General features: G+C 45.0%; 1 pseudogene; it reads right to left on the bottom strand.

Moving 5' to 3' along the window:
• Positions 1-2,815: 2,815 nt before the first annotated feature.
• LOC119391881 (zinc finger protein 791-like) overlaps positions 2,816-13,858 on the bottom strand; it is a 58,686-nt pseudogene continuing 47,643 nt past the window's right edge.

Genomic DNA, 13,858 nt, shown 5'->3' on the forward strand with positions numbered 1-13,858 from the left:
TTGCTGAAACGTTCCCTGCACGATGACGGCACCACCAACAGTGCATAATTACTGGCCACTTGGGTAAGGGCACAACAATTGTGCCAGGCAGTGCAAGCAACCCGCTCCATCGTATCAACAATTTCTGGCATTTTACGTGCTAAAATTACCACAACGCCATAGTGAAGGGCTTTGGATAATTTTGACCACCTGGGGCTCTTTACCAGGCACTGAAATTGCACAGTACACAGGCTTCCAGCTACCTCCACTGAAATGCAGCCGCTGCAGCAGGGATTGAACCCACGTCTTTAGAGTCGGCAGCCGAGCACCCTAACCAATGTGCCACGGCTCAGCTACATCACACTGTTAGAATGCTTAGTTAGCAGCTGTGGTGGATAACGAAGTGGCTACGAAATTCTGGTTGGCCTCATTTAATGGTTCTTATTCAAAGTCACCATCGCTGAACCGTGCTCAGGGCATGTAATGCTGGCGCTTTTGCATTTATATCTCCTTCAGCTGCTAATGAACTCTTTCTACAGCAAATGTAGCATAATTTGGAGCAACTTATTCCGCATCTTGCACCTCCAGATCATATTGCAGGAGAGAAGAATAATAACCCAGTTTTCTGACAGTTCTGTCTCAAGATTACAAGACTCTTGAGGATCATTGAATATGGGAGCACAACAACTTACTTCATGTCCAGCGTACTTGGTGAACACTTGAAATATATTCCCAATGTAAAACAGTGTCAGTAACAATCAAAAATGTAATGACAGCACAACACGTACAGGGACATTCATCTTCCAATTTATTTTGCTGAAACTGCACACTTCTTGGTCCTCTTCAAAATGTCTGATGGTGCGAATGCAACATGTCTTGAACACAGTTATTTTTATAAGTGGTTCTGCTTCTGATCCTCACATCTAGCTTCAAGAGCAGATGCAGCGTACACCAGGTCAAAATTGATCTCAAAGAACTGTGTCCCAGAGCGGCTGCACCTTGGTTCACGTTATGTTTATGCGCGCAGTGTCGGGAAGGTTATGCGGAAAGGGCACTCGCGCTGCTCCTGCTGCCTTTGGTGCATTCAGATGACGCTCTGAATACAGTAAAATGATACGACATTGTTTCCAAGGTTTTTGCTAGGCCCATGCTGATTGACCGCAGAAAGCTAGCCAGGTAATATTCAAACTCTTTTGCATGAAGTATGGTTCAATAAATTCAAGGGTTTTCAAGAAGAACTAATTCCAGGACTTGCAAGGGCCTTGAAAGCATACTTTTAAATTTCAAGGGTTTCGATGACCTGTACACACTACAAAAGAGTGCCAAATACACAAGCTACCATACACCTTGCCAGCATGTGCCAGCCTCATGAGCCAGAAGACTTCGCAGACAATACTTTCTGTTAAGCATGAAGTACTTCAAGACGCTCGACCTGGGTTGGTCAAGTTGGTGCAGGGCAAGCCAGTCTTTACCATAGCTCAGAGAGGCCGCAAGCGTGAGCTCACTCTCGAGCCCTGTCATGCAATTGGCAAACATCTCGCTACGTGCACGACAGTCCCATATCACTGCTTCTGCCATGTGGTGCCGTGACAGGTGCTCTCGCCATAAGCTCGTGAGGCCGTACATTAAGATTGTTCCTCCAAGCACGGGGTGGCAGAAAGCAGGCTGGGTACAGAGTTGAGCCACATGCTCTCGATTAGGTATTTCAGTAGGTATGGGCAGCCATCTTGTTTGCCATTGTAGGCGAGAAACTTGGCTCCACAACATGCGACTATTGCACTGTGGGCCATACCAGACTCTGGCCATACTTGCAATGACATGTTGGCGTTCTTCATAGAGAATGATTAAGTTCCACTTTGAGAGCAGCAATTATGGACACTTCATAAATATTCATTCTCTCAAGATGAAGTTCACCGAGTGCCATCTTATTATTTTTGTAATAGGAGGCATGCTTAAATTTTTGTATTCTTCACCCGCCACAGTGGTCTAGTAGTTATGGTGCTCGACTGCTGACCCGAAGGTCGCAGTATCGAATCCTGTCATCCTACACCTCATCAAAAGCTTACGATGGTGGAGGCATAGACACCAAACAGGCACACCTACACAGGGTCCATGGTCCACACTAACCTCCACATATCATGGGACATCCTAGAACATGAACGCCGCAGGGGAGCAATGGGAGGGACCAGCCGAGCCCTGGACTAGGTGCCCCGACCATCAGCAAAGCCCCTTCGGGGCAATCCACAAGGGCTCTGCCTGTCCTTGTACAAAGCTTGCCATCATCATCGAATCTCAGCTGTGGTGGCTGCATTTCGATGGAGGCCAAATGCTTGAGACCTGTGTACCTAGATTTAGGTGCACGTTAAAGAACACCAGATGGTCAAAATTTCCAGCGCTCTTCACTACGGTGTCCCTCATAAACATACTGTGGCTTTGGGACGTTAAACCCCAACAATTTTTATTATTTCGTATTAAAAATTTTACTGTGCTTTTGATATCTACTTTGTTTAGGTGTTCCAGCATTATTCCCACATCAGTTATATGCCTTAAACTTATCAAACATAGGTGCACATTTGATTTGGAGATGTGATAGAATCACCACAAATTAGCAGTGTGTCCTGGTGCACTTGTTTCTACCTCTTGTCTAATTTCACCTAATGTATAATTCAACCACTTTCTTTTGTGCCATAAAACCCAATATAACTAACTAACATAAATATTGTCTCATTTTGGGATGTCCTTAGATATTATTAGAAATTTTCTCTGGATTGAATTACCAAAGGTTGGTAGTAGCAGCAATGTTTTTGCTGGAAGCCACTTAGTTCACTCAAACAAACAAGGTTGTGCCCCTCAAGAATAGCTTGTCAGGGAGCAAACTGTATTCCATTCCTGATGTACAGTAAGAGGACCTCAACAACTGCTTAGCAAATCGCGGACATCACTACTGGAATTGCACAGTCTCCACCACGGTCTCCACCCCTTGGACCGATTCGACCGCCCCGAGCAGCAGTGCATCGGCCGGCAGCGTGACGGTCAGGGTGCCGTCGTCTGCCACGCTGAGCGTGTCGTCCGCTTCTCCGGGATGTAGCTCGACGACGCTGTCTTCTTCCTCGACTGCGGTGGCCAGCACTGCCGCATCGTCCATTGTGGGTGTGCCCTCCAGCACGGGTACCGCCTTGCGCAGCACCGTGCTGTGGACGTGGAACAGGTGGCGGCGCAGCATCTTGTTTGAGACGACGCCCTTGCTGCACAGGGGGCAGAAGATGCGGTAATCACCCGTATGGAAGCGGGTGATGTGGTGCCGCTGAGACATGGCCAATGTGAAAGCCTTGTCGCAGAAGGTGCACTTGAACGGCTTCTCGCCACGGTGTCGACGCATGTGTGCCTCGAAGACGCCCTGCATTGTGTGTGATAGAAGGCTGAATACTTATGAGCAGGGACTTACCCGAATCCCTGAATCACACCCAGTGTTTGCAAAGTAAAAAAAAAAATACCAGTTCATGAAAGAACAACATAGCTTGCGTTAGTGATAGTGTCTCAGAAGTGACTGAGTGAAAATACCACTCAAGATCCAAGTAGAGCACAAAATTAACCTGCAGCAATGCTTACAAAAAAGAGCTCTGTCACCATCTTTTGATGGTGATGACACTATTTGTGACAGTAGGCAACTGCTAATGCTGTCAACACAGTTTTGGCGATTACAACATGTAGGCAATACCTGGTTCCATTTTCTAGGGAAAATATGTGTTTGTTAGATTAGGGTAAGTATGGTATTTTGTTTAAGGTAGCACAAAAATATCAAGGTTGTTACTGTGGTGTCGACTGATCGATGGTTTTTCATGGCACAAGGGCCACTATGGTCAAAAAGTGCCAGACACATGATAATAATGAGTTGGCAATGGTACGTGAATTCTGAATGTAACATGGGTACCGCCTTGCGCAACAGTGAACATTTTTTCAGCATAACAGCGTAAAATTTTACCTGAAATAAATGTGTGAGAATGACAGAGGAGGTGTGCTATCATCTAAACGTATAAAAGTTGGCGAGTAGTGCCTTAGCTAATCCCTTGAGTGCCGACTACTGCCACAACAATGGCCTCCAATCAGAGGTTGGTCACCCGGGTAAATAATGTTCAGTGCAGAAATGACTTAAAAACGTTGTTACTGATTTGCTGGTAGCAGCGGAGCACTCCATCTTGTCGGAATGTAAGGAATTAGAAACACAAACATAAAAGCACTTCCATACATTATCAACGAATTTCATTACATCCAGCAATGTTCCTCGGCAATGACCCTGCTTTTTAACAGCAAATGAGTAACAGCATTCTTAAAGAGACACTAAAGTGCCAAACGATTTTTCTCATATTAGTAAAGTACTCTTTCACGATCCCAAAAACACTACGCTTGCTGCGAGAAGACGCTTAGTAAGCGAGAAAATGCACAAAAACAAAATGCGGGTGGCGACGCCACCTAGAAGTTTCCGCACCATTCGCCGTGACGTCACATGTTTCGACGGTGCCTACTAGGGACTACGCAGTTCCTAATCGGTAAAAATGAAGTGCATTGTCCTCTGAGGGGCCCATAGACTTAAAGGAGTACTGACACGATTTTGAAGTGCAGCAAAACGGACGTTTTTGGTTTCCTTGGCATGTAGTGTTAACGCTCTCCCCACACCGCATCCGGGAAACACGTATAAATATTGAAGTTTGATTTTAAAGTTTTCATCTCCCAGCATCTGCAAGGCAGCTTCACCGCATGGAGAGCCCTATGGCGTTTCAAGTCAGCTCACTTGGTTTGCGAAGTCTGGGTTCTGCATGCAGCCTAAATCACAGAAATCGCTGTCGGAGGCACTGGACGACAGTTCACTCATCATGAACCACGTTCGACTGACAGCAAAGGACAGCAGGTGCATATTTCGTGGGTTGCAGTCTGCCCGTGACGTCACGGGCAGACTTGACACGTCACTATGAAGCCGCCCTCTCGAAACCGAAACTGCTGGTTGAAAGAAGCGGTATTAAAAATAATATATGCAATGCATCCCCAGGCACCACGACACTCTTTTTAGGGTTCTCGACACCCGTGCTTTCATTTAGAGCAACAACCCGAAAACTTTTAAAATTCATGTCAGTACTCCTTTAACATACCAAGTTTGGGTTAATTTTGTTGAGCCAATGGCGCCAAAATACGATAAATACACTTTAAAATCCGTGACGTCATGCGTGGAGATTTCGCCACGATATTTAACAATGAAACTTTGAACTTGATTTTCCCCTCTATTAATAAATCTATGATGACAAAATTAACGACATTAGACTTCTCAAAGCATAATTTATTGATCTAAACCAATTCATTGTTCCTCTTTAGTATCCCTTTCCGTTTCCAGAAATGCCGTTTCTGTACTGCCATCATTTATCCAGGTGAACAGTAGCACAACCTCCAATCGGAGGCCGCTGCAGCTGTAAAAGTGCACACTCAAAGGCACAGCTGAGGCAGATTTCATACGGCCATTTGACACCTGCCACTATGCTAACCAGTGATGAATTTTCATCATGGCCACATTGTCTTGACTGTCAGAACTAACCAGTAGTATTTCACTGGGTGACTGAAGCCAAAGTTTGCCGTCGAGTTGGCGTATATCTATTTTGAGCCGCTGCATAGCTCTTGGACAGCAGTGAAAATGACAGTACAGTGAGCAACACGAATGGTGTCAGTTTTCTGCATGGCAATAACATCTTTTTTAACATCACGCATGCGGATCACATCTGAAAAATGAAGTGAGGCACTGCATAGACCCCATGTTTCAGATACGTCGGCATGTAGTGGTAATGTTCAAGTAATTGAGGATGTCTGAAAAATTGGTTGGTGATAACCGATTCTCCACCACGGGGACGTCTCGGCAATGAGCCAATTCAACTGCAATCTGACTTGCTCGCTGAAACTAAAGCCCTCGATGCCAAATGTTTCCAATTTCATACACATTCATTCCAAATATGTCCAGAAGCAACTACTGAACGTGTCAAGATATTCGAATGAATATACTCAAATACTGAATATCCGCAAATGTCTACTGTCTAAATGTTTTATGTTTCATTCAGATGGCTTTCCGGTGATTATTTCTTTACAGCGCCTGATACAGAGCCTCTATGTTGATTCAAATCGGTGGTCTCTACATCTGTGGCGGTCATACAGCACCTCCAGCTAATTTCTGCGAGTACTCGTGAATAGTGAACATCCTTTGCATTCACACGGCATCACTTATGCCTCACTTTTTCGTAATAGACACGCATTGGGAGAGCCCTTCTCGCTGCATGTCCTATATGTCCTACGTGGATCTACAGTCAAACACACACTGGCTAGACATAAAGCTGTCTACCAAGCTCGCTTGTGCACTTACTGAATGGAAGGAGTTGAGTGCAGGTAGAAAGTGCTGAGCAGTGTTTGCACAACATGGCCTAAATTTTTGGCACTGTCCAGTCATGGTCACATGCAACATTTCCTCACTTGGTTACTATGCGTGACAGACACGGGGTTGTATGACAGGTGGTCGTAATACCACCCACCCACTTCCAAAGACCCACCTCGGAGTGTAGCGTCACCTGGCACAGGTCGCACTGGAAGCGGGTCTCCTGCGAGTGGCGGTAGCGGTGAGCGGCCAGGCTGCCCGGGTACTTGAAGCGCTTCTTGCACACGTCACACGCGTGGCTCCATGTGTTGGGGCCCGCCTTCTCGTGCTTGTGCACAATGGTGTGGAAGTTGAGCGAGGCAATCTTGTTGAAGCCCTGACCACAAGTGTGGCACCGGTAGTGCAGGTCACGGGAGTGGGCCTGCACAAGGGACAGACCCCCAGAACTTTTGATTTGCCAAATTCATTGTATTCAAGGAGTCCTGACACAAAAATTTTCGCCCCGCGTTTTTTTGCTGCAATGTGTTGCTGGGGGCCTGTTAGTCATAACACGGCACATCGTTTGCTGCAGCGCGCGACAGATAATTAATTACAAGCTCCTCATTACCGACACAGCCTCAGTTTCGGTTTGACGGAGCTCCAAAAACGACAAGCCGCCGGGTGCAACTATCACCACCTAGTGAGTGAACGCTTGGTCACGTGAGCACACAAAACAGTGATGCATTTCTGCGCGGTCTGTCGTCGTCGGGCTCATTGTCGTCTGATGGCGACGATTTTCTTGCGGCGGGGATGGAAGGAATTTTCGACGTGGTGAATCACTTCAGGTTTGACCCGCTGGCGAGGAGCGGTTCGTCGGGAAGCGCATCAAAACAGAAATGGCGGCTACGACGTCATCATAACTTGTAACCGGCTGCAACGGTTACGTAGGGGAAGTAGGGGGGTCACCCTCGGGTCACCTCCGAGGGTGTCAATGCACAGGTGCGGCCTATAATGCTGGATCGCGCTCGCGAACTTCAAAATTCATATAAAATACCTTCAAGCTTTATTCGCTGTCGATATTTTGCAGATGGTACACGCACGTACACAGGAATCGATCCAGCAGGCTATCTCGGCTGCAAAATTTTGTGTCAGTACGCCTTTAAAGCTGTGCAAAGCCCTGGTTGCTGACTGATGTGGAAGGGATCTTTAGAAATGCATGTGCAATGACAGTTCAGGAAAACAAATTTCCATGCTAAGGATATACCAGCTCTCCTAGCTAACTTGGGCCAAGATTAAAAAAAAGAATCATGCACTCTAGGAAAGTTCTACCTGTTGTATATTAGTGGTAGTCATGTGTATATACAACCTGTAGTCTTTTTCGTGACTATGTGTTCATTAATTACTTAACTTTAATGAGCCAACCTTTTTGTTCTTTCTCGATTTGGTGAAATATCAACTCCATGTTTTACGTCACCTCAAAAGCCCCAGAATCAAGCATTTATTTTTTGCTGAAATCTACCTGGTTGTTTTTTCCGAGAAAAAACTAATGCCCTTCCCAACTTCTCGTCCGAAACGAAGGCACGGACTTCTTGCATAGTTCGGCTGCGTATGGTGCAAGCACCATAAAACGTCCCGACTTTGTCCGCGAAAGACTCGGTGATTGGCTTCACATGTGAAAGCTTGTTCCTGCTGTGCAGTGGCCACAGCCGCACCACCAAGCATGGAGCTGCACTTTATCCATATATCGTCGAAATCGCTTTGCGATGCCTTCCCCTTCCTGCTACTGAGGTGCCCAGTGAGCGCATGTTTTCAACCGCAGGAAACAATGTAACATCACGGCGAGAGAGCCTGAAGACAGGTCGTGTGGAACAGCTTGTGTTTCTGCATGACTATTTGTATATAGTCTTTCGGTAGCAGTCACTCACGCGTTATGTCAGATTTCATTGCTTTGTTTTTTCTTTCAATTCTCAATAAAATCTTCTGTATTCGATATTCGATTCGATATTTCTGGCCACTCTTCGACATATTCGATTCGAGATGAAATGTCGCTATTCGCACGCCCTAAATAAAATATGTCTATTAGTTCGTTTTGAATCATTTGAAATTACATAAGTCCACTGAAAGCTGTCGTAAACAGTTTAGATTACTGCTACGCCCAGAAATCACAGACGCAATGAATTCAATCGCACCCCTTTGTACATGGCCTCTTTTATTACATCTGCCACACATCATTACATAACATGACCAGGCAACATCCACAACACCGTGTTTGTCTTCTGAAGGTTGTCATTCACTTTGAGTGATTCCCTGCATATGCGAGAAGCAAAGGCAGGCCAGTGCTGCACAACTCCTGATGCATAAATACAGATTGAACTTAGCTTTCATGAAGCAGACAACAAAATCAGCTGGCCTGGGGAGTCAGTGGCCAAAGCATTTAGTTGTGTACTAATTTGTCCAAGTTCAGCAAGGCCTGCTCAGCCTTCACGTCACCGAGTCAGGATAATGGTAGGACTTAGTCACTGCCCATGGAGGGCAATGACCAAATCCTACCAGGTGAAGGCGACATGGTGTTTGCGAATGTAAACATTGAAAAAACTTTCCTTTTGGTTCATTCAAGTGTCTTTCAAGAATCAATGGTGTGCCTGTCCCAGTATAAGTTGGGTGAATGGAACAACAATTAGTTGAAAATGAGCACATGCTATACACTATATAGCAGAAGAAAAATTGCTGCTGTTTACTAACATTCAAGTATGGGGAAAAGAACAGCTTATAAATAGCTGGCCCTAAATGTGTTGCTGCTAGCATGCTCAACTAATAGAGACAACGACATTGCACGTGTGTAGGATACAAGCTTGGCTTGGTAGGTAGCATACAGCACTGCTAAAATCAGGCCCATGAATATAGATGGCTAAGTGGCATCGTCACAAATGTGGAATAGTCACTGGCACTACCAACCACGACTGGAGAGGTGGCACTGCATGGAGAAATGAGCACGAGAGGATTCTCAACACGAACATTAGACAGCCTTTTACCAACTGAGGAGCACAACCTCAGCACAAAGCGTGCTGGATTCACTACATTCACTTGTGCAACTTGTAATGTGCAACCCACCTGCAGATGCAGGTCGTACAGGCCCTGCGTCTCAAGTACTTGGCGCACTGGCTGCACGTGCTGCCTCGCTGCTCCTCGGTGTGCCTGGCAGGTGATCCGGAAACTGGAAGGGAGCACGAAGACACGGGGACACTGGGGGCACGGTTAGCTCTCGCTCGGTGCGCAGTGCGAATGTGCCGCTCGGCCTGGTTCGCTCGATGAAGCCCTTGCTGCAGAGGTCGCACGCAAAGGGCCACACGCCCGTGTGGTCCACCAGGTGGCGCAGGTAGCCCTTGCGGCTGTATGGACACGTACTCGCAGTGCTCGCACCGGAACAGCTTCAGGCTCGGCGCACTCTGCGGTGAACAAGAAACTTGCACAACCTTTATCTGTGGTGTGTTTTCATACGTAACAATTTGAAGCCAAGCTCACCTGATGTGTGACATTACTGACACAATTATACCTTGATATAGCGTCGTTCCAATGTCCCAGCCATTTTGGCAACCATCTCAAATGCAATTAAAAGAAATCGTGCTGATTTACTGTACTGAAAACAGTGAATTGCTAGTATATTTGGAGAACAGCAGAAACACTTTATTGTGAATCGGCAAAATTATGAGGGATTACTTCCCTCTCCTAGGTGACAGCCAGGAGCCCTGGCAGCATCCTCGGCTTGCCTGAACTGCTAGCATTGGTCGTTTGGAGTGTGAGCAGTGCGTTCTCCCCTCTTTATATGTTTTGTGCTGTGTGGCTGCTCGGGAGCAAGCCCTTCCCTGGCAAAACTTGCATTATTCATATTATTCAAGACGTTTCAGCTATTCGAAGGTCAGAAATATATTCGCAATTTTATGCTGTTACGCTCCAGAAGTCTGGCCAAAATGTGGCATGTCTGCAATTTTGTCCGCTAATATTGCGCTGAGTCTGAATATCTGAGTTGGGGGTTTGTGAATATTAGAAATTCTGGAGTACGAATCTTATATTTTTCTTATTTGAAGCATATTCGATTAGAAAAATGTATATTCTGAATTCCTGAATATTAGGCCACAGCCGGATACAGTAGGGTGATTCCACGAGAGATCGAACATGCCTGTCCGGTCGCAATTTTTGTTTTGCCTGTGTTTTTTATATGTTATGTGGGCACATTCAAAGTGCACGGAACTGAAAATTTTATTTCCAAGAAACGCTCCCAGCGCGCCAAAAAAATATTTGAAGGTGGCGGCGCGTGCCTCCTGTTTTTGCTCACTGCAATGTTCTCGGATTTCACGGCCGAATTTAGCGCGAGCTATAAATGATGTGTCGAAAATTTTTTGCTGGCTTTAATACGCATTACTGTGAATTACATCCATGCTTTTTTATGCCGTCCTCAAAAGAAGAAAACGTTAAAAATGGCAAACACGGCCGAAATCAAAAAAGGGTCCTAAGTTTGAGGCGCCTTGGCGCCTTTACTATTTCAAACGGAAACTTGAAAACAGTGTCAACTATAGAAAAGAGCCATTGCAACATTTGTACGGAAGATCATTTTCCTACGGGCAGCGCAAAAAAAAGAAAAAAATAGTTAAAGAAGCGAGTTTTTTCAAAAAGTACATTTTCAAAAATAAATAAAAAAAGTCCGGTCTCAATTTTGACGGCAATTTTTATTGAAGAGCGCTTAGGTCAATGAACACCACGGTTTTAATATCATATGTCCTCATTGCTTTGTTTACGAGATATAACTTGCCAAAATGACCCTTTCTGTGAGTGCTCACTTCAGTGCGACTGATGGTTGTTAAGAGCTTGCATTGTGCGTAAATATCAGTTTTAATTATTTCTGCTGCAGCAAAACCTTGCTCTGGTGGCTTTTCGTCAAGAAAAATGGTGTTCTCAGATTTTATTTGGTTCTACCGTGTGCGAAAGTGGGCTGCTGCCGCCCTCTAAAGGGTGATTCCACCGAGAGATCGAACATGCCTGTTCCGGTCGATATTTTTCTTTTGCTGGGTTTTTTGTATGTTATGTGGGCACATTCAAGTGCACGGAACCGAAAATTATTAATTTTTCAAGAAATGCTCCCAGCGTGCCAAAAAAGTATTTTGAAGGTGGCGGCCCAAGACCTCCTGTTTTTGTTCACTGCACTGTTTTGGGATTCACGGCCGAATTTTAACGCGAACTATAAACGATGTGTCGAAATTCTTTTTTTGTTGGTTTTAATACGCATTACTGTGAATTACATCCATGCTGTTTTCCAAGTATTTCAAGGAGCTTTTGCAACATTTATGCGGAAGATCATTTCCTACAGGCAGCGAAAAATTAGAAGAAAGTAGTTAAAGAAGCCAGTTTTTTTCAAAAAAGTACATTTTCAAAAAATAAAATAATTCATAGGCCTCAATTTTGACGACATTTTTTTGTCGAAGACCGCTTATGTCAGTAAAAACACCGTGTTAATATGTAGGTCCTCATTTGCTTCTTGTTCACGAGATTTACGGGCCAAAATTACCTTGCTGCGTGTGCTCACTTCTGTGCGATTGGATAGTTGTCATCAGCTTGCATTGCACTTAAATCTAGTTTTAATTATTTTCCTGCAGTAAAACCTTGCTCTGGTGTCTTGTCGTCAAGAAAAATGTATTCTCAAACTTTAATTGTGTCTAGCGTGTGTGGGGGTGGGCTGCTGCCGCTCTCTAAAGGCCGAACGCGTACGCAGTTTGCAGCTTACAACCTCACTTACACCCGCCAGTATTCGCTAATCAGAAGCACGCGAGACACCGCGAACACATTGTTTAGGTCACTTTGTCCAAACTCTCCTTGCACACAGAATAAAGCATCTGTATGCAGCGAAGGCCAACTTAATCTGTAACTAAATGCCACAATCAGCAGGCGCGCTGTTATGCAGTTGTTTTCCTCACTGCCTGCTTGCTTCCCTTCCATTACATGCATTGTACGCTCTAACCATCTTCCCATTCGACGCACACTGTGCCTAAACAGCATTTGTAAAAACGTTAGCTCAATGATTTCCGAGCCGTTTATTTCACTTCCCGCTATCACATGTTTTCGGCGTCGCTATAACGTCTTCCTGTATCATCTCGACCTTTAGCTCAGCGTTTCAGCAGCCAGAAAACGTGCGGTGCGGATGATTAAGCCATGAGTGGCCGAAGCTGCCCAATTTATGATGTTTTGTTGCACTTTACTAAAGTGCTTTCCCACGTCGAGGACAGCAGAGCTCATTGGTGGCACCAGACGCACATTACCCTTAGTTTTGACAATGAGTGCGGCCTACAAATTAAATATTACAGCCCAAAGCGCTTAGACACACCCTTAGTCATAAAATGTTAACCGTAAGCAGTTCTGGAAAGGCATTCATGACAGCTGCGCAGATGTGAGATATTTGTGCGGCGCCGTTCAGTATAAACGTTCGGGCTTGCTCTAGGTCTAGCTGTTCACTACACGCGATGCGCGCGAGCCCATTGCTACGTCCGATTGTTCTGTGCCGATTATTTACGCATTCACAAAAGGAAGATTGCTGAGGAAACGTTCTCGTTGCGCAATTTTTTTCTTTGCTCTTTTTGTTGTTCCCTATGTCCAGAAGCTACTGTCACAGGCTGAGGATCTTCGCAACACCTGCGAGGTCTGCTTGCATTGCTTTAGGCTCCTCAAGAAAAACCTGTCTACATCTAACCGCGATGAGGTAGACCAGGCATTCCTTCAGGAAGAGGAAGCGGTTGATATCTTGAACAGGCGCGCCCATCTTTCCTCTGATGATTGTAGGCGAGGTTGTAGGCTGCAAACTGTTTACACGTGAGCCATTTAGAGGGCGGCAGCAGCCCACTTTTGCACACGCTAGACACAAATAAAATCTGAGAACACATTTTCTTGACGAAAAGCCACCAGAGCAAGGTTTTGCTGCAGCAGAAAATTAAAACTGAGATTTACGCACAATGCAAGCTATTAACTACCATCAGTCGCACTGAAGTGAGCACTCACAGCAAGGGTCACTTTGGCCAGTTATATCTCGTAAACAAAGCAAATGAGGACATATGATATTAATACCGTGTGTTCATTGACATAAGCGCTCTTCGATAAAAAATTTCCGTCAAAATTGAGACCGGAGTTTTTTTATTTTATTTTTTGAAAATGTACTTTTTTGAAGAAACTTGCTTCTTTAACTATTTTTTTTTTTTTGCGCTGCCCGTAAGAAAATGATCTTCAGTAAAATGTTGCAAAGGCTCTTTTCTATAGTTGACATGTTTTCAAGTTTCTGTTTGAAATAGTAAAGGCGCCAAGGCGCCTCAAACTTAGGACCATTTTTGATTTCGGCCGTGTTTGCCATTTTTATCATTTCTTCTTTTTGAGGACGGCATAAAAAAGCATGGATGTAATTCACAGTAATGCGTATTAAAACCAGCAAAAGAAATTTTCGACACATCTTATAGTTCGCGG

The sequence above is a fragment of the Rhipicephalus sanguineus genome, chromosome 4, assembly GCF_013339695.2.
Source record: "Rhipicephalus sanguineus isolate Rsan-2018 chromosome 4, BIME_Rsan_1.4, whole genome shotgun sequence".
Taxonomy (NCBI): domain Eukaryota; kingdom Metazoa; phylum Arthropoda; class Arachnida; order Ixodida; family Ixodidae; genus Rhipicephalus; species Rhipicephalus sanguineus.